The 24,458-nt window shown below is 46.7% G+C and overlaps 1 protein-coding gene across 1 annotated transcript in view; it reads left to right on the top strand.

Moving 5' to 3' along the window:
• Window positions 1–22,959, top strand: part of PITPNA (phosphatidylinositol transfer protein alpha) — a 114,058-nt gene extending 91,099 nt beyond the window's left edge. Inside the window, exon 12 of the mRNA XM_075335328.1 lies at window positions 15,752–22,959. The gene's annotated coding sequence lies outside the window, so the exon portion shown is untranslated. The remainder of the gene's footprint in view (window positions 1–15,751) is intronic.
• Window positions 22,960–24,458: the final 1,499 nt, after the last annotated feature.

Here is a 24,458-nt window from a genome sequence, read left to right as displayed (position 1 = left end):
TTGAGAATTCTGGGGATGCCGGAGAGGGCAGAAGGGAGTGACCCATGTAAGTTCATGGAAAAGTGGCTCTCCGAAACTTTCCCTGATGCGACGCTGTCAGCGGCATTCGCTATAGAAAGAGCTCACCGGGTACCGGCCAGGCCTCCTCCTCCGGGAGCGCAGCCTAGACCTCTCCTGGCCCGACTGTTGAGCAGCAGGGATAGAGATGCGATCCTTGGTGCGGCGCGGCGCAAGGGCCCGATCCTACACAACAACGCCACCATATTGATCTTCCCTGATTTCTCTGCGTCGCTCCAGAAAACGAGGGCTTCCTTCATTCAGGTGAAGAAACGTCTCAGAGAGCATCAAATTGCTTACTCCATGATCTTCCCAGCTCGTCTTAGAGTGGTTCATCAAGAGCGATCCCTGTTCTTTACTTCTCCTGCGGAAGCGGATGACTGGATCAACACATTGAAGAATAAACGCTGATGCGTCACGGTCTTGGGCGCTGCCTGACGGGTCGCGGTTGTGATAGCGTCGCGGTTCTGATTCACTTATTTCATTCTCTTTGGAGCAAGGTCGGTGATGCGACTCCAATCCTTGGGACGTTGTGTTTGAAATCACTGTTGAGATCGCTTCAGGATCATCCTATGCAGGTACTCGGCGTCCCTCGATTCTGAAGGCGCGAAAGATTCTTGTTTGTTTCATCCCTCCTGGCATGTGAGTGGAGCGAGATCGCAATTGCGTTCGCGTCCTGATCTTATGGTCCCTGTCGGTTGGGATGCTAGTGATCTCATCTGGAGGCGCTGGTGCGCCTGTGGCCTTCCTGGAGGCATGTGAGTTTCCGGATGCGTCCATTATTGGTTTCCCATTGAACCGGCCTCCGGGTTTGGCCCTCGTCGAAGGCGGGTGGCCTGGGGCCGCGCCTGCGTGTGGAACGGCTGCTGCGTTCTCCGGGATCTTTGCTTAGCCCAGCCTGTGCTCCGGATTACTCGTCGCTGATGGGACCGGACCTAGGTGACACCAGACGGGACATGGGTCAGACCGCAGTTGCGACGCTCTGAACTCCTTCATGCGATCTTGTTTTATCCTATACCTTTTTGGATCCAAATTGGAACTCTACTTTGGGCTCGCAGTATTTGGCAACGCACTACAGTTCATAATGTTGTATTTTGCTCTATTAGTGCTATATTAAGTTCTGAGGTTACCATATGTCATAATATTCTACAGTCTAAGATTTCCTGCCAATCCTTTTTCTATCTTCTTTACACTCCCACCTCTTCTCCCCCTCTAACCCCCTATCAGCTTATTCCTCATCCCGCTTCACCTCGCCCCCTTACTTCCTCATTGTTCTTTTCTCCTCTCCCTTCAGTCCCCCCACTTTCTCTCCCTCTCATATCTCTATACTCCTTCTCTTGTCCCCGCTTTATCTTCTATTTCTATTCTAATCTCCCCCCTTTCTCTTTCTCTCTTCTACCTTATTTCTCTTTCCCCCTTCTTACCATCTCTTCCCCCCCCCCTTCCCCTCCTTTTTTTTTTTTTTTTTTTCTCTTTCTCTTCTCCTCTTCTCTCTTCTTCTCTCTCCATCCTCTTCTTCTCTCTTTCTATTCTCTTCTCCCTCTCTCTCTCTCATTTCCTTCCCATCTATTCTTGGTCCCCTCACTTATGCACGATTAAAGGCTAAGCTGCAGGATAATTCATTTATTGGACTGCAGGAGAAGCTCAAGTCCTTGTTTGAGGACACCCCCATACCAAGTACACCATCTAGCCACGTTGGTTCACCCTAGTCGTTGCTAGGGAAAATCTTTCCTGGTCGTACTACTGGACCAGTTCTTGTCGATTTGTGTGTGCACAACCGACATTTTGTATTTAAGGGTACGTTTACCCAAGTTCTACTGTAGGTTAAGTTTTTGATATTCTTCTAGCAATTCAGCAAGCGGCATCTCTCAATGGCTTTAAGCGTGATGACATGGAATGTTAGGGGACTGGGCACATCCAGGAAACGGGCGGCAGTATTTGCTCATATCAAAAGATCCAAAGCTCAGATTGTATGTTTACAAGAGACCCATTTATTGTTGGAGACCACTAGAGTGCTCCAAAAGCCTTGGGTTCAATGGTCAGCTCACTCTGTTCATTCCTCATATTCTAGGGGAGTATCGGTACTAGTCCACAAAGCTCTGCGGTGGGACCTGGGTAAAATTTTAAAGGACACTGATGGGAGGTATGTGTTTATCCAGGCTCACATCGATGGGGTCATGATAGTGGTCTTGGCCATATACATTCCCCCTGCAACGGGAATCTCGATTCTATATGAGGCGGCTAAGTTCGCCTCACAATTCCCACAAGCCTTAGTGCTCTGCATGGGGGACTTCAATTTGATTAATAACACGGGACTGGATAGATTCAGCACCCGACAGGTCCCGATCTCCCCCACGATACAAACTAGATTGAGTATATTCTTACAGGAAGTGGGATGGTACGATATGTGGCGGTTTTTTAACCCAGTACTGAGAGAATACACATGTTATACTCCGGGGGAAAACTCATTATCTCGAATTGATTATAGCTGTGGAACTGAAAGAGTCTGTGCCCATATACAATCGGTATGTCATTTGCCCAGATCAGTATCAGATCACTCTCCGGTAATCGTAGGCATTAAATGGGAAGGATGTAAATCTCATAAATTGTCAAGGAAAATTAACCCTTGGTGGCTGTCACTCTTTGGAGCCAATGACAGGATTCCTGATCAGCTTGGGGCATACACGGAAATGAACTCCGTGGAAGAGAATCACTCGGCTTATTGGGACGCGCTCAAGGCGTATCTGAGGGGATGCTGTCACTCCTCTATTTCCTATCTCAAGAAACAGGCGGCCAGAGAGGAGGAGGAATTGGCCACCCAAAATAGAGTGCTTGAACATAGATTCACCTCGGACCCCTCTGAGGAAAATAGATCTCATTGGCTTCAGGCTGGGAGGAAATATCTCTTGTATTTGCAAGACAAGGCTAAGAGACATGTATTCTTCACGAGCCAGAGGTATTTTGAGCAAGGGAACCAATCCAGTAGCTTACTGGCGTTCCTGGTGCGTCAATCTAATAGCTCACCTGCTGTCCTTAAGATTAGAGACCCCCGTGGAGGAACAGTTACTTCCGTCAATGGTATATTGGAGGTATTTTTGGACTTCTATAAGAACCTGTATGAGTCCAGGCTGACCGTGTCAAGGGAGGAGATTGCTGAGTACTTACGAGATTTGGAGTTTCCCAGGTTGACTTTGGCTCAGAGATCGGCCTTGGATGAGCCCATTAGTATGGAAGAGATGGTGGAGGCGATGAAGACCCTCAATAAGGGTAAGGCGTCTGGGCCAGACGGACTCCCGATTGAGATCTTTGACAAATATCAGGGGGTGCTGACCCCAGCCCTTTTGGAAACGGTTGAAGCCTCGTTCAGTAAAGGACGGTTGCCTGATTCCTTCTATGAGGCAACCATTGTCCTGCTATTGAAACCAGATAAGGACCCATTGGATTGTGGCTCGTACAGACCGATCTCTTTGTTGAACTCCGATTACAAAATTCTCACCAAAATTCTAGCAAATAGACTCAAAAAAGTGGTCTCCTCTATAGTACATAAGGATCAGTCAGGATTCATCCCGGGTAGGAGTACCTCGGACAATCTGAGGAGGGCGCAGGTGGTCTTACAGATGGGCACCAAGTTAGAGGAGGATTGGGCTCTGGTCTCACTGGATGCGGCCAAAGCCTTCGACTCTATAGAATGGCCATACCTGCTGGAGGTGCTGCGGGCATTTGGTTTCGGCAACGAATTTATCAGATGGATTGAGATCATATATAAAGCTCCGTCTGCTAATATTCAGGTGGGCGGTGGTGTGTCGGAAACTTTCTCTTTGGGGAGGGGAACCAGACAGGGATGTCCCCTATCCCCTCCCTTGTTCGCTCTTGCCATGGAACCGCTGGCGGTGCGCATTCGGGCGGACCCAGTCTACCGGGGGGTGAGACATAGTAAGGGAGATGAACGTTTATCTTTGTACGCAGACGATTTGTTACTGTTTGCATCTGATCCGGATTCCTCCATTCCCAGAGCCGTGCAATTGATTGATCGATTTGGGGAGTTCTCAGGTCTGTCAATAAACTGGTCAAAATCGTACCTCCTCTTTCTGTCTCGGAACAGAGAGGATCTGGTGTGCGACCACATATGCAGGGTTCCGGTGGTGGATCATTTCAAATATCTCGGAATTATTCTGGCGGGAAGCCCTGCGGAGATGATAGCGAGAAATATAGCCCCCTTACTAGCGCACTTCGGGGAGAAATTTAATAGATGGAGCCAACTCCCACTGTCAGTGGCGGGAAGGATTAACCTCCTTAAAATGATAGTGCAACCAAAGTGTCTCTATATTACCCAGCATGTATTCGTGCAGATTCCTCGCTCTTTCTTCCGGTCCCTGGAATCTCTAATGATTACCTTTGTCTGGGGTTCGACCAGATCAAGGGTCCAATTGGCCAAATTACAAAGACCCAAGGATATGGGGGGTATGGCCCTCCCTGATCTTTATATTTACTATCTGGCCGGACAATTGAAATATTTGGGTCCATGGACACTTCCCCGAGTTAGGGGTTCTCCGGAGGGGCTCCTGGCAGAGTTCACAGGTGTGGATCTCCTGTGGCCGTTACTGACGGATCACAGGAGGTCCCCTGAGGGTCGTGTCCTCCCGATACACAAATTGGGGGCCAGGATCTGGAAAGAGGCTAAAGCCGTATTTGGATTTTATGATGTACCAACTGAGACGCCCTTATGGGATAACTTGGACCTTCCACATTTTTGTGGGTTGCCGGGGTTTGGTGAATGGAGGAATCGCGGAATAATCTCCCTGGGATCACTGGTCCGGGATGGTGAACTCCGCCCCTTTGCACAACTGCGGACAGAATTCGACTTGCCGGAATCTCATGGGTTTCAGTATCTCCAGATTAGGCACGCCTTTCGAGCTCAGTTCTCTGGTCGTGGGGTTAGATTCTCTTCCTTCCCAGTCATTGGAATTATTAGATCACAGGGCCCTGGTGGCCTTATTTCTAAACTATACTCCTCCCTCATTCGGGCCAAGGCCATGAATAATCCTCTTTCTGTCCGTGAGAGGTGGAGTGCCAGGATCCCTGAAATTGATGTAGTGTGGGACGACATTGTCGAATCCCACACATTGGTGTCTCCCGCTGTTAACAATAGACTGATCCAATTATATATAATACACCAAAGTTATATTACTCCCCAGAGATTGAACAAAATGAAAAAGCTGAATAATTCGGTGGGGATGGGCTGTCCGAGATGCGGGAGAGACGGTGCTGACTTCTGGCACATGATATGGGATTGCCGAGTCATCCTCTCCTATTGGAGTGAGATTGTAATGACTCTCTCCGCCATAAAAAGCGGTTGCTATGTGCCCAGTCCTGTGTCTATTTGGGGTGGTAGATGTACACTCCTGGTCCCAAGATGAGATTTTATTAATAAAGAAGGTCCTTTTTCTGGCCCGGAAGGGCATCATACTAAATTGGATGAGCACTCATTCCCCAACTAGAGCCTCTTGGATTGCATTGGTAAATGCAATAATCCCGTCAGAACAATTTGTTTACAAGACAAGAGGCTCTCCAACTAAATTTGACAAAATCTGGGGTAGATGGAGGAGGTCGCCCTTGACTGGCGGATCTCCTGGTTCTCTTGCTGATAACTTACAATCGGTATTATCGCAAAAATAGCCAGTAGTGCCCCGGTAGGCAGAAAGGAGACACATGTGATTCGTGATACACTATATGAGGGATACCACGAGTTCCCCGAAGCTTGGGTTGCACTCTCCTTGACGATATGGGTTCTTTTGCCTTAAGTTGGATGTGTCTCGCGAGCTAATACCTTTGCTATGTTTGATGCTCTTTGGATATGCTGAAAATAATGGACGCTGATTTGATTGTTATTTTATTATCCTGATGACCAACCAGTTTACATGTACACTGTCTCACTGAACAATTTGCTGTTTTATTCTTTTATGTAATGTTTTACTTAACTTTCAATAAAACGAGTTTAAAAAAAAACAACTCACAAGGCTGCGGACGTGAAGCGATACCTCATGGAGACCTTCCTACAAGTCATCGGGTATGGTGGCTGCATGGAGTGGCCTCCACGCTCACCTGACCTGACCCCATTGGACTTCTTTCTGTGAGGTCACATCAAACAGCAGGTGTATGCGACCCCTCCACCAACATTGCAGGACCTACGACGACGTATCACAGATGCTTGTGCAAAAGTGTTACCTACCATATTGCACAACGTGCAGCAAGATGCAGTATGCTGTCCAGAGTCCAGATGTGCATTGCAGCTGACGGTGGCCACTTTGAGCATCAAAGTTAAATGAGCACTATATGCGTGACCAGCATTCAATGTTTGGGGGGAGGGGGTCAGGGGTTTCATAGCATAGCATTTCTGTATGCAAGGTGTCGATTCATATTGAATTGATGATGCCCTACAATTTTTTAATTCACTTTTTTTCTCTATCTCGTTCCGGTTTCGAGATTAAAATGCTAACTCCTTTGTTTTCCACCGGGTGGCGCTATAGGTGGTTTCATTGCGTAGCGCATGGCTACTTTACTATACCTAGACATCACTTCTATGCCTATAGCTGCCGCTGTACTCATTTATACAGTGTGTCCACCGCCATTAACTTGTTAGACTACTGTAAAAGAGGCAGTAAAGGTGGTGGCCTTAGTTTATATTGGGAAAACCTGGTTCCCTTTTAAAAACTGCACTGCCTTGTGCAGTGCTGGAGAAGGTGGATGAACCGGTCTGGTGACATGCCCCTCTATCGGGGACCATTCTGAGAATAGTAGAGCTGTGCAGTCTGAGTGAGACTGTACTAACAAGTGCAGGAGAATAAATCTTTAAGAACCTGTAATACTTTATATATTAGGCTCATCAAAATTATATCACCACCACATCTGTTTAAAAAAAGGTGGACAAGCCCTTGAAGGCCGAAAAAAGTGGGAGAGTGAATAAACTACATCTTTTTTAAATTTAGGAAATATTGTCACTTAAATTTTACTTTAATGAACCGTCAAAATATAGTAGATTCAGTTCACTTCTTTAATATGGATAATTTGTTATGTAAATTCAGTGTTTTATCAAATTTAAAGAGGACCTTTCACCAGTTTAAGCATGTATGACTGGCCATATCATGGAATAGTGGTCGTATAGCTGAATAAAACATAGGGCCCGATACATCAAGACCAGCATTGTTCACTTGGGTCTTGATGAGGAGACGGACCGGAGTCAGACGCTCCTGATTCATGTAGAGGCATATAGGAGTGTCATAGACTTCTGTGTGCACCTCAGCACATCTTACTCCAGTCCCTGCTGGAGTAAGATTTGTGGGTTGGTGAACGCTGCCACTCTTCATGAAATTGAGTTTCTGTCGCCCAGCACAAGCACCCAAAGCTGGACAAGAATAGAACACCAAAAGTCTCATCATTTTAGAGCAACCGAAAAGTATGCAACTTTTCAAAGCTTTTTTTTTTTTTTTTTTTTTTACACAAGAATGCTAACTACTGAGATTATAATGGGGAGGGAAATGGAGCAGATCTGTTTGCCATTGCAAGCACCTCAGCATCTGCAGCTCTCATCCCACAGCACTGTCAGCTCCCCTCCCTCCACACTGACTGTGCCATGGAATATGCAGAAGTGTTGCCAATGGTAACAGTTCGGCCATGTGCCCACGGGAGCTTTTTGCTGCGGAGTTTGCCGCGGAAAACCTGCGGATTTTTCTGGATTTTCCAGATAAATCCGCAGGTTCTAGCATGTACAGGCACTCCCCATGTTACCCTATGGGACATGGGGAGTGTCTGTGTCCACGCTGCGGAAAGTGCAGCTGCGGAATCTCCTGCGGAGATCCCTCAGCCGCACCTAACTGCATGTTAATTATTCATGCGGATTTACTTGCGGAGATCCCGGCCCTACGCTATGGAGATAGAGGCTGGGACGTCCACAGGTAAATCGCGTGAAACTCCGCATGTTTCCCGCAGCTATTCCGCTGGAAACTCGCACCTAAAAATAGCTGCGGCTGCCGGCGGGCAGCTGCGGGAAACATGCGGCCGTACCTGCGAATATATCCGCAGGTACGAGCGTCCCGTGGGCACATGGCCTTCTATTTTACTCTGCTCCCTGCTGGTAATCAAAGAAAATGCCAAGCAGTGAGATCAGTGAAAATTAGAATAGATACTTTCTTTTTCGCTCTATTGGGAGACCCAGACAATTGGGTGTATAGGCTATGCCTCCGGAGGCCGCACAAAGTACTACACTTAAAAGTGTTAGGCCCCTCCCCTTCTGCCAATACACCCCCCGTGCTCCCACGGGCTGCTCAGTTTTTTGCTTTGTGCGAAGGAGGTCAGACACGCACAGCACAACTCCACAGATTAGTCAGCAGCAGCTGCTGACTAGGTCGGATGGAAGAAAAGTGGGCCCATATAGGGCCCCCAGCATTCTCCCTTCTCACCCCACTTTTGTCGGCGGTGTTGTTAAGGTTGAGGTATCCATTGCGGGTACGGCGGCTGGAGCCCACATGCTGTTTTTCCTTCCCCATCCCCCTTAGGGCTCTGGGTGAAGTGGGATCTTATCGGTCTCCAGGCACTGAGACCGGGCTTCATCCACAACTCCTGTGGAGCCTGATGGATAGGAGCCGATACCGTTCAGGGACATGGCCCTGCATCTTAAAGGTACTCTGTATCCCTGTGGGGACCGCGCACGGCATCACCTCAGCTTTGCTGGGTGTGCTAGTGCACCGGGGACCGCGGCGCTGACCGGGTCTATATGTGCCATTACACACTCAGCGTCGCTGAGTGTGTTTATATGTAAGGGCTACCGCACTGACCGCCGTTGCCACGGGACACTGCGGCGCGGCTGGGACTTGTAGTTCGCCGGGGACTTTCACGCGACCGCGCTTTTACGGCGGCCGCGTTTATTACTACAGTCCCCGGCTTCATTGCGGCCTAGTTTCCCTTTTTTTTCTCCCGCCCTCAGCCCTGACAGGCAGGGGAAGGGCGGGACGCTGCACGGAGCGAGCAGCAATGAGGGCTGGAGTATGATTTACATGCTCCACTCCCCTCACTGTACACAGTATGAGCGCCCGTTTCGCGCTCTTTCTAGGCCACGCCCACAGCTTCCTCAGCTCGTCAGGACGCCGCAGCCATTCCTGTCAGCTCCACCGACGCTGCAGAGAGGGACATATTCATGGGAGACCCAGACACGGTCTCTGGTGGCCTCACAACCGCTTAGGCGGCTGGTAAACAGCACATGTGGTGCTAGCCCCATGGTGCTGTATTGTATGGGTACATTATTTGTGTACTGTATATAATTTACACTGTATGAGCACAGTTCTTTCTGGCTATATACCCTATTGTGTTACTCAGGGAAAACTATAGCATGGCGCCCATAAAAGGCAGGGGTGCCAAAACACAGGCTTATTATGTTGCCTGCGCCGCATGTAAGACCCAGCTACAGGCAGGTTCCACTGACCCTCATTGTGTACAGTGTTCGACCCCTGTGACACTTCCTCAGCCGGATCCTCTGCTAAGAGGGGCCCAGGGGGAGCCACCTGTTGACACTGTCCAGGTGACGGGGACTGAGTTTGCAGCCTTTAAGGATCAACTCTCTGAGACTATGGCTAAGATACTAGAAGCCTTGCAGTCCAGACCGGTATCTCAGCAAAGGGACTCTGTTGAATCATTGTTCCCTGACCCCCCTCAGTTGGACCAACAATGTCCTCACGGGGTATCTCATACATCCCAGACGGAGGGTTCGGACTTAGAACCTAGCCCCAGATCGTCTAAGCGAGCCCGCTTAGAATTTCCCTCGACATCATATTATTTAGGGTCTCAGCGGGGGGATTCTCTGGTTGATGATGCGGAAACAGCTGATCAGGATTCTGATCCTGGGAGCGCTCTCAATCTTAATTCTCCAGACGGGGACGCTATAGTGAATGATCTTATTGCATCCATTCATCAGTTGCTGGATATTCTTCCCTCAGCCCCTCCGGCGGAGGAGTCTGATTCTCAGCAGGAGAAATTTCGCTTCAGGTTCCCCAAGCGTACACAGAGTATGTTTCTAGACCACTCTGATTTCAGAGAGGCAATCCAGAATCACCATGCTTGTCCGGATAAGCGTTTCTCTAAGCGCCTTAAGGATACACGTTATCCTTTTCCCCCGGAAGTGGTTAAAGGTTGGATTCAATGTCCCAAAGTGGATCCTCCAATCTCCAGACTGGCGGCTAGATCCATACTTGCAGTGGAAGATGGGGCCTCGCTTAAAGATGCCACTGACAGGCAGATGGAGCTCTGGATGAAATCCATCTATGAAGCTATCGGAGCTTCTTTTGCCCCAGCATTCGCAGCCGTATGGGCGCTACAAGCTATATCAGCAGGTCAAGTGAAAATTGAAGCGGCCGCGCCACAAGTGGCTTCCATTACCTCCCAGACCTCGGCAATTGCGTCTTACGCTATGAATGCTGTCCTGGACTCTGTGAGCCGTACGGCAGTTGCGACCGCCAATTCGGTAGTAGTCCGCAGGGCCTTGTGGCTACGGGAGTGGAAGGCAGATTCCGCTTCCAAAAAAGCGTTTAACCGGTTTGCCAATTTCTGGCGACAGGCTCTTTGGCGAGCGCCTGGATGAAATCATCAAACAATCCAAGGGAAAGGATACATCCTTACCCCAGCCCAAGCAGAACCTCTCCCAACAGAGGAGAGGGCAGTCGAGGTTCGGTCCTTTCGGGGCGCGGGCAGGTCCCAATTCTCCTCGTCCAAAAGGTCTCAGAAAGAACAAAGGAACTCTGATGCATGGCGGTCTAAGTCACGTCCTAAAAAGGCCATTGGGAGCACCGCTAACAAAGCGGCTGCCTCATGACTTCTACCTCCTCTAGTAGCATCCTCGGTCGGTGGCAGGCTCTCCCGCTTTTGCGACACCTGGCTGCCACAAATAAAAGACCGCTGGGTGAGAGACATTCTGTCTCACGGTTACAAGATAGAGTTCATCTCTCGTCCCCCGACTCGATTCTTCAGGTCTTCTCCGCCTCCCGAGAGAGCCGAGGCTCTTCTGCAGGCGCTGGGCACTCTGAAGGCAGAAGGAGTGGTGGTCCCTGTTCCTCTTCATCAACAGGGCCACGGTTTTTACTCCAACTTGTTTGTGGTCCCAAAGAAGGACGGGTCTTTCCGTCCTGTCCTAGACCTGAAACTTCTCAACAAACACGTAAAGACCAGGCGGTTCCGGATGGAATCCCTTCGCTCCGTCATCGCCTCAATGTCCCAAGGAGATTTCCTTGCATCGATCGATATCAAAGATGCTTATCTCCACGTTCCGATTGCCCCAGAGCACCAGCGCTTCTTGCGCTTCGCCATAGGAAACGAACACCTGCAGTTCGTGGCACTGCCATTCGGCCTGGCAACAGCCCCACGGGTTTTCACCAAGGTTATGGCTACTGTAGTAGCGGTCCTCCATTCTCAGGGTCACTCGGTGATCCCGTACTTGGACGATCTGTTGATCAAGGCACCCTCTCAAGAGGCATGCCAACACAGCCTCGACGCTACCCTGGAGACTCTCCAGAGTTTGGGGTGGATCATCAATTTTCCAAAGTCAAATCTGACACCGGCCCAATCGCTCACATACCTTGGCATGGAGTTTCATACCCTCTCAGCGATAGTGAAGCTTCCGCTGATCAAGCAGCGGTCACTACAGACAGGGGTACAATCTCTCCTTCAAGGCCAGTCACACCCCTTGAGGCGCCTCATGCACTTCCTGGGGAAGATGGTGGCAGCAATGGAAGCAGTCCCTTTCGCGCAGTTTCACCTGCGTCCTCTTCAATGGGACATCCTACGCAAATGGGACAGGAAGCCGACGTCCCTCGACAGGACCGTCTCCCTCTCTCAGGCGACCAAAGCTTCCCTTCGGTGGTGGCTTCTTCCCACTTCATTGTCGAAGGGGAAATCCTTCCTACCCCCATCCTGGGAAGTAGTCACGACGGACGCAAGTCTGTCAGGGTGGGGAGCGGTTTTTTCTCCACCACAGGACTCAGGGTACGTGGACCCGGCATGAGTCCTCGCTTCAGATCAATGTTCTGGAAATTCGGGCAGTGTATCTTGCCCTGAAAGCGTTCCAGCAGTGGCTGGAAGGCAAGCAGATCCGAATTCAGTCGGACAATTCTACAGCGGTGGCATACATCAACCACCAAGGCGGCACACGCAGTCGACAAGCCTTCCAGGAAGTCCGGCGGATTTTGATGTGGGTGGAAGCCACGGACTCCACCATATCCGCAGTTCACATCCCAGGCGTGGAAAACTGGGAAGCAGATTATCTCAGTCGCCAGGGCATGGACGCAGGGGAATGGTCCCTTCACCCGGACGTGTTTCAGGAGATCTGTTGCCGCTGGGGGGTGCCGGACGTCGACCTCATGGCGTCCCGGCACAACAACAAGGTACCAACGTTCATGGCACGGTCTCAAGATCCCAGAGCTCTGGCGGCAGACGCCTTAGTTCAGGATTGGTCGCAGTTTCAGCTCCCTTATGTGTTTCCTCCGCTGGCACTGTTGCCCAGAGTGTTACGCAAGATCAGGGCCGACTGCCGCCGCGCCATCCTCGTCGCTCCAGACTGGCCGAGGAGGTCGTGGTACCCGGATCTGTGGCATCTCACGGTCGGCCAACCGTGGGCACTACCAGACCGACCAGACTTGCTGTCTCAAGGGCCGTTTTTCCATCTGAATTCTGCGGCCCTCAACCTGACTGTGTGGCCATTGAGTCCTGGATCCTAGCGTCTTCAGGGTTATCTCAAGAAGTCATTGCCACTATGAGACAGGCTAGGAAACCAACGTCCGCCAAGATTTATCACAGGACGTGGAAAATTTTCCTGTCGTGGTGCTCTGCTCAGGGTTTTTCTCCCTGGCCATTTGCATTACCTACTTTTCTGTCCTTCCTTCAATCTGGACGGGAAAAGGGTTTGTCGCTCGGTTCCCTTAAGGGACAAGTTTCAGCGCTCTCTGTGTTTTCCCAGAAGCGCCTAGCTAGACTTCCACAGGTACGCACGTTCCTGCAGGGTGTTTGTCACATCGTTCCGCCTTACAAGCGGCCGTTAGAACCCTGGGATCTAAACAGGGTGCTGATGGTTCTTCAGAAACCACCATTCGAGCCAATGAGAGATATTTCTCTCTCACGCCTTTCGCAGAAAGTGGTTTTTCTAGTAGCAGTCACTTCACTTCGGAGAGTGTCTGAGCTAGCAGCGTTGTCGTGCAAAGCCCCTTTTCTGGTTTTTTCACCAGGACAAGGTGGTTCTACGTCCGGTTCCGGAGTTTCTCCCTAAGGTGGTACCCCCCTTTCGTCTCAATCAGGATATTTCCTTACCCTCTATTTATCCTCATCCAGTTCACCAATGTGAAAAGGATTTGCACTTGTTAGATCTGGTGAGAGCACTCAGACTCTACATTTCTCGTACGGCGCCCCTGCGCCGCTCGGATGCACTCTTTGTCCTTGTCGCTGGCCAGCGTAAAGGGTCACAGGCTTCCAAATCAACCCTGGCTCGGTGGATCAAGGAGCCAATTATCGAAGCTTACCGTTCGGCTGGGCTTCCGGTTCCCTCAGGGCTGAAGGCCCATTCTACCAGAGCCGTGGGAGCGTCCTGGGCTTTGAGGCACCAGGCTGCGGCTCAACAGGTGTGTCAGGCGGCTACCTGGTCGAGCCTGCACACTTTCACGAAGCACTATCAGGTGCATACCTATGCTGCGGCGGATGCCAGCCTAGGTGGACGAGTCCTTCAGGCGGCGGTTGCCCACCTGTAGGAAAGGGCCGTTTTACGGCTCTCTTACGAGGTATTATTTTACCCACCCAGGGACTGCTTTTGGACGTCCCAATTGTCTGGGTCTCCCAATAGAGCGAAAAAGAAGAAGGGAATTTTGTTTACTTACCGTAAATTCCTTTTCTTCTAGCTCTAATTGGGAGACCCAGCACCCGCCCCTGTTTTTTTGTGTACACATGTTGTTCATGTTGAATGGTTTCAGTTCTCCGAGTTTCCTTCGGATTGAAGTTAAACCAGTTTATAATTATTTTTTCCTCCTTCTTGCTTTTGCACCAAAACTGAGGAGCCCGTGGGAGCACGGGGGGTGTATTGGCAGAAGGGGAGGGGCCTAACACTTTTAAGTGTAGTACTTTGTGCGGCCTCCGGAGGCATAGCCTATACACCCAATTGTCTGGGTCTCCCAATTAGAGCTAGAAGAAAAGGAATTTACGGTAAGTAAACAAAATTCCCTTCTTTCTACCTAATTTTTCCCCAACAGAGATGAGAAATGAACCCCTTCAGCTCCCGGGCACTTTCGTTTTTGCCTTTTTGTTTTTTGCTCCCCTTCAGAGAGGCGTAACTTTTTTTTTTTTATTTTTCCATCAATCTTGCCATATGAGGGCTTGTTTTTTGCGGGACGAGTTGTACTTTTAAATGAAACCATTAGTTTTACCATATAGTGTACTGGAAAACGGCAAAAAAAATCCAAGTGCGGAAAAATTGCAAAAAGAGTGTGATCATACAATAGTTTTTGGGATATTTTATTCATTGTGTTCACTATATGGTAAAACTAAGGTATCTATGTGATGCCTCAGGTCAGTGCGAGTTTGTAGACACCAAACATGTATCGGTTTACTTGTATCTAAGGGGTTAAAAAAATTCACAAGCTTGTCCAAAAAAAGTGGTGCACGTTTTGCGCCACTTTCCAAAACCCGTAGCGTTCTTATTTTTCGGGATCTGTGGCTCAGTGATGGCTTATTTTTTGCGTTTTGGCCTGATGTTTTTAACGGTACCATTTTTGCGCAGATCGCCTGTTATTGCATTATGCGCAAAATTTGCGGCGACCAAAAAACATAATTTTGGCGTTTGGATTTTTTTGCCGCTACGCCATTTACTGATTAGATTCATTGATTTTATATTTTGATCGGGCATTTCTGAACGCGGCGATACCAAATATGTGTGTATTTTTTATTTTTTTAACCCTTTAATTTTCAATGGGGTGAATGGGGGGTGATTTGAACTTTTTAGGGTTTTTTATTTTTTTTTAATTTTTTAAAACTTTTTTTTTTCTACTTTTTTTTTTATTTTTTTTATTTTACTAGTCCCCCTAGGGGGCTATAGCGAGCAGCAATCCGATCGCTCTGCACTATCTGCAGATCTCAGCTACAGAGCTGAGAACTCCAGATTTGCTGCTTTACTTTCAATGCCGGCTGTATTCCGGCATTGAGAGGAAGTGAGTCATGTTAGCTACAGGCGTCATCACATGACCTGTGCTACCATGGCAACCACCGAAAGTCACGTGATCATATCACGTGACTTCCGGTGGGGCGGGTTAAGTGACTGTCATGGCGGCGCCCATATACATATCGCTGCCAGATTTTGGCAGCGAAATGTCAGGGGTTAATGGCCGCGGGTGGAAGCGATTCCACCCGCAGCTAGCAGGCACACATGTCAGCTGTTGATAACAGCTGATATGTGCGCGGATCGCCGCCGCCTGCAGGGGGCGGGGCTTACCGGCACACGATCCATGACATACCCAGTACGTCATGGGTCGTTAAGGGGTTGAAAAAAATAAAAACTGATTTATTAAGCTCTGCCGCCACTATTCCATGATATAGCCATTGATGATTGTACACTATATACCATATGTTAGCTGTGGCCATTGTTATATAATGAATAGTTTCTTTCTTTTTTCCTTTTCAGTTTTGAACGGAAGTGATGGGCAGGAATACCTGGGCTCTGGTCCTGATGGATGGCTCACTTCTAGATCAATTCCACTACCTGTTTTTGCAAAAGATTTGACCCTCCCTTGTAGTTTCCTCTAGGCACCCTGTAATATTGTGAGCTTGTAGTCCTATAACAAGCAAACGCTGATTCTCATACCCGTGCGATGAAGGAGCTCACTCCTCAGGTGCATTGTGTATATACTGTATTAACAAAGCCCTCTGCTCTTATATTTTCATTGCCCCCCCCCAGAGAGTCTACTGAGCTCCTCTTTAATTTAAATGTCACTTTTAGGAGAAAAAAAAAAATGTCTTGTGATAATTGTGAATTGCAAATATTCTGTTTTACTTATTTGAGACATGAATTGCTATATAAACCAGTGATCTCATTTTCGGGAGGTACCGGTACCATTGGTACCACAATCCCATTTTACTTGCAAGGTATCTAAAGCTCTGAATTGAAGACCTCTATAGCAGAAGTATCCTTATGTTTTGTAATCTTAGATTCTGTCTGTTTATGCCACAAGGATGTAAATAATCGCAAACCTATCGGTTTATGTTTTAAGACAATCCAATTTCTCTTTGGTCTTGACATTCCAAGTGTTCCTGTATTAGCAGTGTGCGGCCCAAGGAACAGCGTCTCCCAACATGCCTCCGAAAAACATGGTGGATTCTGTGGCATTCCGATATAATATCACACGTTGTCCTAAATCATGTACAATATATACAATCCTGACATACTGCTGACGACTGCTTCATAAAACTAGAACATGCTGGGATTTGTAGTTGGACAAAACATATGCAGCCACAGAATTAAATATTTTTTTAAGCAACAGACAGCCGTGCAATAACCCAGATTTTTGTACTGTATTTTACAAAGTTAGTGGTTGTCCCTTTAATACTTTTCTTTTTGCATAGGGTTGCAGAGCTATGCTATGATGGAGCAGTTTCTCACCCTCCTTGGGTCTAGTGCTTTCTTTTTGCCACCTCTCCAGTTTTCGTTGATGAGCTGCAATAGTGATGTCACTGCTACAGCACATGTGACTAATGCAGCCAATCACTGTACACAGCTGTCTCATGCAAACTCCTTTGGCATCACTGCTGAGTCCAGTGATTGGCTGCAGCGGTCACTTGTGCTGTGGTCACCGCTGCAGCATCTCAACAAAAGATTGGAATCAGGTCTGCAATGCTATTGATAAATAACATTTTAAAATGGATAACTCCTTTAATTGTTTAAAGTGTAACCACCATGAGTAAATAAGGAATTTTGTAATGTGTTGTATCGGGGAAATCTGATTCTATTTTTTTTTTCTGGAATGATACTTTACTCTCAATTTATAGGTCACATCCGCATTCACTGAAGACAGATTTTCTCATTACTGAGATGGATTGCAGTTGGTGCTTTTAAAATTCTATGGAGGGAGGAGGAGATAGACACATTCTGCTGCATATTCACCTGAAACGACCATTATAGTTCCCCATAGAACATTATGTGCATCTACTGTCATTTCCAATCTTAGTAATGGGATTGTCTGTACTCCATGAAATTTTACCCATGAATTGAGGATGTTTTGAGGATTAAAGGGAATCTGTCAGCAGGTTTTTACAATCTCATCTGAAAGCAGCATAATGTAGGCAACGAGATCATGATTCCAATGATGTATCACTTAGATTACGGCGTGCAGCTGTTTGGACAATCAGAATTTAAGATAAAGCCATGTAGCAGAGCTGAGTGAGCTTCCCCGCCCACACGAGGCTATCTATAGAGATTGCACATTGACAGTGAAGTGGCAATCACAGCAGGGGGTGTGTCGGCCTATCCTGCACTTGACACTGTAGTCTGAGCAATGATAAGTCCTGCTGCTTAAACAAACATAGCAAATAAACAATAGATCGGACCTTGACAAGATAGGCATCCCTGAATTTCCTATGTTAACCCTTGCAGCATGCAGTCTTTAGTTTACATGACAAAAACCTGCTGACAAATTCTCTTTAAAGATCAGTCCAGGAGGAGAAAGAAGCAGATTTCTCTGGTTAGATATGTTACAAAGTTTCTTATGTTCACGTGTGCTATTGATATATGGGGGAAAATGTAAATGATGGTTACGCTTTAAGTTTCTTCATGAGATAACGGTTAGGTTGGGTGCTGATCGGCTCCTGAAGAGTTAACCAGGTGCTTTATATGATCTAAAAAAGCTGAACTGTTTGAAAATAATAACAAAGAGACAATAAAATATGCCCATCTGATTATACATAGCTAATGTTTCCAAGTGGTGAAAAGATGATTGCTTCTATGAGACCCCTCCTGTGCCTCTAGCCATTACTCAGAAATGTGGGCCTAAAATCTCCAAACTGTCTGAAAGTCTGTCCTTGTGACCCGGAGCAACCAATCACAGCACTGCTTTGGTTTTACCAGCGCAATTTCAGAAATGCAGACTTTGTTGTCCATAGCGACCAGTTCAGCCTACTATAACCCGAGCCTAGTATAACCCGAGCCTAGTGTGTTGTCTCACTTTGTATCAGTTCTGTCATGAACAAGACATAGGCAACATTGAAAAACCCGACCTTATCGTCAATGGCAACTAATTGGAATTCAGCTTTCATTTTATTTTTAAACTGCTGATGAAAATAAGTGAAGTGTGACTGGTTGCTATAGGCAACGAGGCAAGCTTTAGTATTGTATGCAGGAAAACGATTGAAGCATGGCACATCTAGCAATGTACTTAAACGATTTTTACATACAGGTCCCCATTGACCCACCATATGTGTCAGACCTGCAGGACCAAAGCTGACATGACTGTGGCTCCCATATGTTTTGGAAGGGGGGGGGTTCCTTGTTGTCACAGTTGCTCTCAGTGACCCTATATTTAAGAAATGTCCTTTTTTTTATATATACCTGGCTGTCCCTATGTCATCAGACTCCATGTTTGTCCATGAACTCCTAATGTGACCAAAGTATAGAGTTTAGTGTGTGACAGCATGACATGAATATGGAGGTCAGTTGACACCCCTCCTTGTGATGACTTCATAAACTCCCAATTCAGAAGCGAGTGACTACAGACAGCCCCTTGAAGGGGTATTCCCATCTCCAAGATCCTATCCCAATATGTTGTAGGTGTAATAATAATATTAGCAAATTCCTCCAATTAGAAATGTAGTATAGTTCTTCTGATTCACTATGTCACTTGCCTCATTTGCAGGGCATTGTAGGACCTTTAGATATCAATGGTTATGACCACGAACAACCAACTGTCACTACGGTATATGCATGGTCTCCACTATGGATCTCTGGTATCCATGGTGATGACCATGCATATAGTAACAGTTACCTTAGGTGTCCTGCAATGCCCTGCACATGAGGTAAGCGACATAGTGAACCACATTTCTAATTGGAGGTATATGCTAATGTTATTTTACACCTCCTACATATTCGGATAGGATCTTGGAGATGGGCATATCCCTTTAAAGTATACAGAAAAGTGTTATTTTTACATTTTGGGGTCATAGAAAGCAATTGTTATTTAGATCTTGGCAAAAGTAAGTTAAACCTGGTAGTCAGTTTGCAAACATCCACTTTTTCCAACCTTCTTGGTAAGGCATATCGAAGACTAGATGGCGGTCCTAACCGTATGGCTTGTAGTAAACGCATCTTTAATAATGTGGGTTTTAATAATTGTAAATAATGTATTGAATATGTGGACATCATAAGGTACTCGTGGAGAGGGGCAGGATGATCTGTAGCGGAGCGCAGCAGTCCCTTTTTATTTACCCCCAGCACATGCGTTGATTAGACATGATCTCACTCTTGACCAAATATAAAGATATATTTTTGTGAAATGTTATAATTTATAAACCTCTATATTCCATTAGCAATTTAAAAAACAAGTCAACGTTTACCTCGGACATACTTTCTCATTGCCCGGCAGTCATAACATTGTTTTGCAATTTTTATTTTTTTTTTTAATTTTTTTTTTTTATGACAGAAAAGCAGCTTTTTTTATTGGGTAACTTGTACAAATATATTATATAAAAATATGTTTTAATGGTAGTAACCTCATTTAGAGGGCATTGTTTGTTGCAATTCTAGGATATTTCACCTTTTGGCTCAGTGATCCAGAAATTGGTCAGTGAGCCCATGTACCCCCCAAACATCTGCACAAAATGTCATCTGTAATTCAGCTTCCATTGCCCTGTAGGATATAGCCGTAATGTTCACAATCTCTAAAAGATCTTGGTCTACAGGCTACGGTAACTCCACTGCTGGCTAAGGGGCAATTATTAGATAAGCCATGTATTGTTTCCACAACCAGTTCCAGTCTTCCCCCTTGAGATATAATTGCACGTCCAGTGGTGCCCCGCAGCTACTACCCCTATTCCATAGGGATTCATATATGCGTTTTGGCATACATATTAGTGAGTGGCTCTGTTGTTGTCCAAACTGTTTGACCCTTTAACATTTTGCATGTTAAAGAAGCTCTCCTATAAGATTTTATATGTTGCCTAAACCTGTGTAAATGTATGTGCAGTAACATACTCCCGGATTGCATTCTTTGCGGATTTCCAGCCCCGAGCTGTCCTCTTCTTATGTGACTTCTATTCCAAGTTTCCTGATCACACCTGGGTCTGTGTGAGCCGGAAGTCAATTTTACAATGTAATTGTATTGTGTCAAAATTAGGTCCCATAGACTTGCATTATGATAGCGACATCCAACTCCACACGTAGACCCCGGTGTGATCTGGCAAATTGGAATAGAAGTCACATGGCCTATAAGACATTAGAATAGAGCTGGATTCCTAGGAAGCCGATGGATTCGTAAGTATGTTACTGCGCATACACTACACACAAATACATTTAGACTGGTTTAGGTAATAGATTTTATGGGAGGTCTTCTTTAAAGGGACTCTGTTAGCACAGACTATTCAAACAAAGAACAGGCGCTCTGTGCAGCATGGCGGGGCCAAACACGTAAGTCCGCCTTCCCACCTGCTTGTTTTCCCCTCTATCTCCACACCCGTCTCTTCTTTAGTGGGCTTTACACGCAACAATATCGCTAACGAGATGTCGTTTGGATCATGGAAACAATTCGTGACGCACATCCGGCCTTGTTAGCGACGTCGTTGCATGTGAAACGTAGGAATGACCGTTAACAATCAAAATTACTTACTTGATCGTTGGCACGTCGTTCCTTTCCCGAATATCGTTGCTGTTGCAGGACGCAGGTTGTTCGTCGTTCCTGCAGCAGCACACATCACTATGTGTGACACCGCAGGAACGAGGAACATCACCGTACCTGCGGTCTCCCGCAATGAGGAAGGAGGTAGGCGGGATGTTCGGCCCGCTCATCTCCGCCCCTCTGCTTCTATTGGGCAGCCGCTTAGTGACGCTGCTGTGACGCCGCACGAACCGCCCCCTTAGAAAGGAGGCGGTTCGCCGGCAACAGCGATGTCGCTAGGCAAGTAAGTATGTGTGACGGGTGTTAGCGATGTTGTGTGCCACGGGCAGCGATTTGCCTGTGATGCACAACCGACGGGGGCGGGTGCTTTCACCAGTGACATCGCTAGTGATGTCTGTGTTTAAAGCCCGCTTTAGTCAGCTCTGGTTTCAGGGAAAGAGTGTGAAGGGTGGAGATAGATGGAATACAAGTAGGTGGGAAGGTGCACTTAAAAGTTTGGCCCCGCTTTGATGCACCCAGTGCCTGTACTATATTTGGTTTGAACAGCCATTCTTTGCTGACAGCCCTTTAAAAAGGAGTCTTTACACAGAAAATGACTGTTGAAAACAAGTACTAGCGCTTGGTGCTCCCTTAGCATGGCCAAGCAGTTCAGTGCACCTTTCCAGCTACATATGTGACATCTATCGCCATGCTCTTTGGATTTATCTCCACCCTCTTCAGATTTACAGGCGCCAGAGGAGTGTGAAGATAGATGAAAAAAAAACCAAGTCTATGGGTGGTGCTCTGAAACCTTCTCGCCACACTAAGTGTGCACCGGGGACCTGTGCTAGGTTTGAACGGTCACTTTGTGCTGCCAGACTCCCTTTAATTTTCCTGCATGTACAGGGTTGACCCTCTTGTCAAACTGCCTATACTCTTTTACTGCAGGCATAACAATCCTATCCATAAGGTTTCATATTGAATTAGTAATTTTAGTCCAGGAACTATACTGTATAGCTATATGACAGAGGATAATTAGTAAAATTGGGTAACGACCAATTACATGGCCGACTATTACAAACGAGCGTTTGCACGAACATTTGTTCCCATTCATCACGCCACATCTCTGCCGGTCAGACACTTCTTTGTCGTATGATCGCTTATTTTATGTGGATATAAATATCATTGCAAGTCTCAGATCCCATCATTGTTGCCAACGATAAAGACACTAAATGGGGATGAATGATATTTTGCCGAAAATAGCTGCGTATAAATGAAAGCAAACAAGTGCTATCGACTTACTGTATTGTCCAGGGACTAGATGGGGGAAGATTATGTGAGTGTATTCTGTGAACTGTTTCCAGATTCATATCTTCACAATCGTATACCTTTCACCTTCCAAGAACCTTGGTTAGATATCTCATGTGCACAAAGGCAAGTCCTGGTGCCTTGCGCAGGAAAAGGTTGCTCTTTCCATAGTGAGTGGCTACATGTCATCAATGAGCAAATGCTTCATAATTTGTCCTACAGACCATTCACTTCTGGTTCTTGAGTTATAAATGATGTAAATCATGTATATATGGTAGCAGGAATATATAGCTAAAGACCTTGCATCTGTTATTTCACTTGCTTATAGGCACATAAAGTGGCTGTTGATTCAGCCCATCGATCAGCTGCTTTCACCACCACTCGGAAAAGGGGCTAATTTGCTGGTCCGACCTTAGTATTTAGCACCTTTAACTGCGGCTTGTGTTTTCTGAGGATTGGTCCTACTTTTCCTGGCAATGGAAGTGGATGAAAACCTCACACTTGATGTTCTCAATTGAAATTGCTGCTTTCTTGTCCTGTTATACTTTGAGTAAAACCTCTGTCGATCTTCAGGCAGATACTGATTGTTTGATAACATTCTTCCTTTTGAAATAAGTACTATTTGTAGATTTGCCTAGACTATTATTGTTGTTTCTTTTATGTGAGTTTGTGCCTTTTTTGTCTAATATTCCAATGCAGGTATATTGGAAATAAATATTCTAGAACACTTTTGTAATTGCTTCATTTTTTTTAAATACATACTATAGATAGGAATACATAGTTATAAAAACTAGTGCACCGTAAAAGTGTTGTCATATAGTAACCAAATTACAACTGTCATTAAAAACAGATCAAAGCAAAACTCTTGTGGCTGGTTTCACACATTATTTTGGTTTGTTTGGGGGGGTTTTGTTTTTGTTTTTTTTTTTTTTTTGTTTATTTTTTTAACATACCATATTTTTCGGACTATAAGACGCACCTCCCCCCCCCCCAAATTTTGGGGAAAGTGGGGGGTGCGTCTTATAGTCTGAATGTAGGGCTGCGGGAAATGAGTCCTGCGGTGGAGCGGGTCATCGGCGGCACAAGCAGGCTGTAGCAGCGCCTGCCGTGACCACGTGGGCCTGTTCATCTCATATGCACGCCCATCCTCCTGCCCATCATATCTCAGCGCTGAATCCGGCACTGACAGGTGGGCGGGGGGTTCACGCATAGTAAACAGCCGGCCTGCATGATTACCCCTGGCAACTACAGCCTGGAGTGATCATGTGCGGCTATATTCACTGCCTCCGCGCATCATTATCAGCGCGGGGTGCAGTGAATCAGTAAAGTATACTCACCCTGCAGCATCGCGATGTCCTCCTGTCTGCCGGCCAGCTGATCTGTGTGCAGAGCGGTGAGCACAGTGATGACGTCATCCCTGTGCGCACTGCTAGTCTCCACACACATCAGCAAGCCAGCAGACAGGAGGACATCGCGACGCTGCAGGGGAACGGCTCCACACAGGTCAGCGTCACTGCTGCCGACACAGAGAGGAAGATGATCGATGCTGCAGGGAGTGAGGAAAGGTGAGTATAAACGGGTTTTTTTTTGGGGGGGGGGGTGTTCTGTGCCATAGAATAAAGGCCATATAGCAGGATGGGGGTATATAGCAGGATGAGGCTATACCAGGATGAGGGACATAGATATACAAGGATGGGGATCATATACAAGGCAGGAGGATCATTACCAGGATAGGGTACCTTAGTAGAGAATTTGGGGACATTACCCCCATAACAGTGTCAGCAGCAGATCCTCGCCCCATAACAGTGTGTCATGACCATATTTTTTGCTTAAACTTTTGTTTTCCTCCTCTAAAATTAGGGTGCATCTTATAGTCCAAAAAACAAAAAATATGATATGTGAAAAACAGACCTAGTTTCATCAGTATTTTGGATCAGATTTTCCTCCAGTATTTTGTCAGTGTCAATTTTTACCATCAGTGCTTAATCAGCTTTTCTAGTATACAAAAAAAAATAAATAAAACTGATGGAGCTTTCTCAAGTTATTGCTACCCATCAGTCAGCAAAAAATGGACAGCACTAGGATGCCATCAATATGCTGAATTTTTCACTGACCATGAAAATCAGACCTCTCCATATTTTTTTTTTTTTTTTTTCTTTTGCAGGCACGGGGCAGGGGTGTCAAACGCCTTTTCACCAAGGGCTACATCAGCATTATGGTTGCCTT

This window comes from Anomaloglossus baeobatrachus, chromosome 2 (assembly GCF_048569485.1).
Source record: "Anomaloglossus baeobatrachus isolate aAnoBae1 chromosome 2, aAnoBae1.hap1, whole genome shotgun sequence".
In the NCBI taxonomy this organism is placed as follows: Eukaryota; Metazoa; Chordata; class Amphibia; order Anura; family Aromobatidae; genus Anomaloglossus; species Anomaloglossus baeobatrachus.
The sequence above is the reverse complement of the archived record's forward strand: the minus strand, read 5'-3'. Positions and strand labels throughout refer to the sequence as shown.